Raw genomic sequence first — 5,289 nt, 5'->3', positions numbered from 1 at the left:
AAGAGACCAGGAGAGAGGTTGGCTCTGACCCTCGCACCACATAACACCGCTTCGGAGTAAAAGCCAGGTGGGATGTAGCAGTTATCTGGGACAGATGCAGCTTTGGGGAAATTGTGGAAAGTGCTAGCTTGGGGTAAAAAGCCTGGTCTTTGCCTTTCTGCCCTGCTCACAGACCCCACAGTCATTGTAATGATGGTTTCTTCCTGTTTCACCCAGGATTTATAGGTCTCTGCCTACTGGTGAGGCTGTGAAGGCTCTAGAAAAGGGGCTCGCTCTGGGGGAAGGAAATTAGGGCCTGAAACAGCCAGATTGGAATGGAAAAGCCCATTTTTCCACCACTTCCAATAGCAGCTCAGTTCCCAGGTGAAGGCACATCCAACCCTTCCTCTGTGGCCTCCCGCCCGCTGCCTGGGTGGCAGGAGCATCTCACAGGGACAGAAAAGGCAGCAGAGCGGGTGGTGGTCCAGCTGAGGTGGGGATGGGGTGCATGTGATGTGGGGATTTGGGACTGATGTGGCTTTGTGTCCTACACAGTGACCCCAGGGAGTGAGGGCCGGCTCCAGGCTGTCTGTCTGCGGCTCCCAGCAAAGGTAGGGCCACTCACACTGGTGTCTTGGCCCCAGGAGGAAACCTTGGTGTTGAGGGTGAGGGGACGCTGGCCTGGGCTGGGGCATGCGTGTGGAGTTCACGGGGGAACTGAGGCCAGGGCTGTCTTTCCTAGTCCCCCCCTAGCCTACAAGGCACAGCAGAATGCCCACGGGCAGCTCAGGGACTCACCCTGCCCTGCCTTCCCTTCGGCAGATCCCCTAAAGCTCATAACCTTGTCTGTCCCAGCTCTCAGCAAATGATTACCTGTGACTCTCTCTCCTCCTGCAGCTCCCCTGCGCCCTGCAGCTGGCACCCAGCACATCCCGGCCTCGGAACATGCCGAAACCCCCGGCAAAACAACCCGCGACGCCAACCTGCACGCCGACAAACCCACATCACCCCAGCTCCCCTCCCGCAGCTCAGGGGGGACCAGGCACCGGGTTAAATGCTGGTGCAGAAAAGAGATTTGCCTGTCCTTAAGGCTGAGCCCTGGGGGGTGGCCGGGAGCCCCACGGCGATGCCCTCTGCAAACCATAACGCAGCCTGTGAGCATGGGGCGATCAGACATCCTGCTCCCAGCGCTGGGGTTCGCACACCCTCTGCAGCTTTCCCATCTATATAAATACGTTAATAAAAGATCAGTTTGCAGACACAGCTTGCTGTAGATGACAGCATTAGAGGCGCATCTGTTTCTACTAAGCACCAGTCTCGTGCTGGGTTTATTTGGTCCATTTGCGGCAGGGAAGAGTTGCTTTCGGCATTCAGAGATGTCTTGTGTCTGGGAGAAGTGGGGGGGAGATATATTTTTGGCTCTATTTAGCCACAAAAATTTGGTTTTAGAATAAAGAAAAATATTCCTGTTTTCTGTTTGCTGCCAAACTGAGGCAGACGATTTCTTGTGCAAGCCTTCATTTGTTTAAGAACTCCGTGTCCTGTTGGAAAAATAAACGTTCTGATGGGAAAAGTCTATCAGCGTATATTGATCAGTCATTGGGACCAGTGGACTTGCAAACATCAGCTTCACCCTAACTGAAAAAAAAAGCAGTTCCCAAAGCTTTTGCCAATGCACGTGAGGCAGAAGGAGACAGGTCTTTGCTTTTTTGGTGAGTGAAGTAGTTACAGAGCAGAATCCTTTCTGTGGGCACCGTTGCGCCAGCCTCACCACGACTGCCAAATACACCCCCTTTGCACCTAGGACAGGCTGTTTGCTCCTTTCTGAGAGCCATCCACCGCTGGCGGCCACGAGCAGGACGCAGTGACGGTGGGGAAGAATCCCAGGATGTGTCTCCTGCCCCGGGTGCTCCCGGCTGATGGCAGCACCTTTTCTCCATCCCGGAGCTGCAGGGTCGCCTCCCCACCGCCGAGGTAAGACCAGACATATGGACGAGAGCTCCCAGTGACTTGGTTCTCCTCAGTGAGAATTTCACAAATGCCTATAGAGTTTTCCTAATAGATTTTTAACCCCTGAAGCTTTTTAATTAAGCCTTTATAACCTCAACTCCCTTTAAACCATTTTTTTTTCTTCTTTTTGGTAAAGGAAATATTATGATCAAGAAGAATAAAACTGCTGTTTTACCTGGAGCTGCCTTCATTTTATAGCAGATTAAAAGCAAGATGGAGAGTCAATAGTGCCAGGAAGGGGGGGTCAGGGGATGAATACAATGTCCATGCACTGAAGGCAGCGCAAAAGAGATTGGGGGCTGGAAAGACAAAAGCTTATCAGGATTGAAGCCTCAAAAGCAGAATCAGCTCCTCAGATGACATAAATCACCCAGACTCCCCTGACATGCTGGTATTGCTGTAGCATGACTTTTATGTATTGATTTAAGGGAAAATAAAAGTCAGAAGCTTAGCTGCAGAGGAGGCATCAGGGCTGAGGCTGTTCAGCTCTGGGTGGGCAGTGATGAGCAACAAGGAGGATCTGCAAGGTCAAAAACAGGATGGAGAGGAGCCCCAAGAAAGATCTACATATGCTGGAGCTGTGATAGCCCCAAAGACTAGGAGCAGAGCCTACTGTAACCTGCTGAGGGTAGCTGACTGAGCCCACATTTGCAGGGTTGGGCTTAGGGAAAAATCCAGATTTCAGTCTGGACCTTACCATCAGTATCTCTGACCTTTCCCCCATCTGGACTAGCACAAAAAAAATCCCAGAAAGGATGACGTGGAGCCAGCTGGAAATGGCGCATGCAAATGTCACGGTGCTGCTGGGAACAGGGTCACTGCACCGCAAACCTGAGTGTGCAAACATCGCTTGCTAAATCGACTGCATGGGGGTGTTGTAGATTTGGGGGATAAAGGTTTCCTGAGCTGCAGAAAGGCCAGCCCTCCGCCTGGGGACCTCCGAGAGGGTGGATTTCATGAGAAATGTTCTTTATTTACTCAATCAGCCGCAGCCAGCAGCTGAGCTAAGAGCAGGCGAGTCTGCCTGTAGCAAGCGACTGCGTGAGGGTTGCTGGCCGCGACGAGGTGTTTGCTGTCTGAGATTTGTGATGGTCCTGGAAGGCCCTTGGTGGGTGGGAGTGGGAATTTGCTTAACCTCATTTACTGCGTCCTCTCTGCTGGCCAAAACCACCCTCCGCTTTACGAGAAACACAGAACTGGTAGTGACAGCCCTCATGGGCCAGGCGTGGTGTCACCGGCGGTTGTCCGAGGGATGGGATGCTGATGGTCTCCTTGGGGCCAGGAGGGTGAAGGGCACGGTCCCACCATCATGGTCCATTGTTGTGGTCTCGCTGAGGAGATGCCGTTTTCTTGAGGAGGAAGGAAGGATTGCAACATCTTTGCTCTTCTTCTTTCCATCTCTGTCCCCACTAAAACACACTTTGGGGAAAAAACAAAAGGGAAATGAAATGGCGAGTGGGCTACAGTCAGCTGGGGGGGGGTGGAGGTGGGGTGGGACCAACAGTCCCATGCAGCCTGGAGGAGGGGGTGAAGCTGTGGGGCCTTGCTGGGCCCAGCTCCCTGGGGTTTATCTGACTGTCTGTTTTCATCATTCCTCTGTGAGAAGGGAAAGGGACCACACAGCAGCAGAAAGTCTTGGAAATCTGTGAGAGAGACCATTCCCAGCACCCTTCCCTCCACTGTCGCCCCTGTATACAGTTGGCTATGGAGGATGTATGGCTCTATATAGGCTCCAACTCGGTGAGATAATGCCTCACAATTAAATTCCTAGTTACAGCCAGCGAGTGTACTGTCCCAGCTCTGACCCTCCTGTCTCAGTTGCACACGTGGTCACTCTGACGGACCAAGTGGACGAGACCTGGGGTCACCTCATCTTGACTGGCCTGTCTGCTCCATCCCCTCCATATCTGACACTGCTGTCTCTCCTTTGCTCCCACTTCTCAGGCATCCTAAAGGCTGCTTGTGCCCTATAACTGTTCCTTTTCTCAAAAAAAAAAAAAAAAATCAACCAAAAAACTACAGTAGAAGCAGGGGGAGGAAATTGCTTCAAGTTTCTTAACTATCTCATGGAACAAAAATGCTTCTTAAGGCTGTTCAGGGAAAGAGAGGGTCAAATGTCCCTCATTAACACTGATTTACTGAGAGGGTTGGGAAGTGGAAGAGGGAGACAGTCCAGCTGCCTGTCTCAGTGCACAAGGAGCTCGGTCTGGGATCCAGGCTGGGAAGTAAGGGCCGGTCCCTCCAGCATGAGATCAGGGTGGTGGGTTTACTGGCCGAAGGTAGAGTGGGGTGCAGGCTGCTGCACACCCACCCTGGGCTGCCTGCACCCCAGAGCAGAGACCTGCACTAACACGGCAGAGAAGCAGGCCAGAGCTCCCTCGGCTCTTAGTAGCAGTTTGGAAATTTGGTGAATTTCTGAAGAAAAGAGCAGAAGTTGCATCCTTTGCAGGGAGGCTGGTGCTAGCTGGGGGCATCTTCCTTGCACCAACCTCAGCCCATGCTGCCCTTCGGTGGAGCCTGGCAGAGAGGAAAGGGAGAAGGCTGGCCCAGATTTGAGGGTGTAAATCGGCAGGATTCCTCTCCAGAGAGAGCTCAATTACATTGATTTACACTTGCTGCGGATTTGGTCCATTCAACCCAATTAAAACTCCAGAGGAAGCGCAGAGAGGCAGGATGTAATTACCCGTGCTGGAATCCCAGTTCAGAACAGGAGGCAGAGCTCTCCGGATCAAATTAATCCCTGGTGTAACTCTGCCGAAGTTACACCAGGGCTATAATTGGCCTGAAACATTTTAACTATCTCATTTAATGTTATTCATGCTCTGCTGGAGATGAGAATGTTTATCCTAAATGAGAGACTCTAATGCTCCGTAGCAATAATAGAGTGTGAGGCTTATGCGGTTTCTCATTTACAAGGATGCTGGGGAGGCCAGATTGTCACAGAAGATGCGGCAGATCTGGACTCCCCAAATCTTTAACCATTTCCATGGATCCTGCGGTGGCTGGTTGTCCTGTTGTCCTTCCTCCAGCGTGCCCACCCTCCCTATGCCCAGGCTGCTTTTCCATCTCTTGGAGATGTTGGGGGCTTGTAGCCCAGACCCAGCCAGGGGCAGAAGTAGGAGGAGATCTAAAGTGGTAGAAGAGCGAATGGAAAGCACTGAGAGAGGCCTTTCAAGATTAAAGCTCCTATAAATCAGCAAAAGTGAGATTTCCCAGCAATAGACTTGCCTCCCCAGTGATGCTAAAAGACGGGATTTCCATCGATGAGAGCTGGCTCTGTGGCCTTTCTCCGAGTTACTC

The sequence above is a fragment of the Gavia stellata genome, chromosome 22 (genome assembly GCF_030936135.1).
Source record: "Gavia stellata isolate bGavSte3 chromosome 22, bGavSte3.hap2, whole genome shotgun sequence".
Lineage (NCBI taxonomy): Eukaryota > Metazoa > Chordata > Aves > Gaviiformes > Gaviidae > Gavia > Gavia stellata.
Note: the sequence above shows the minus strand (reverse complement) of the source record.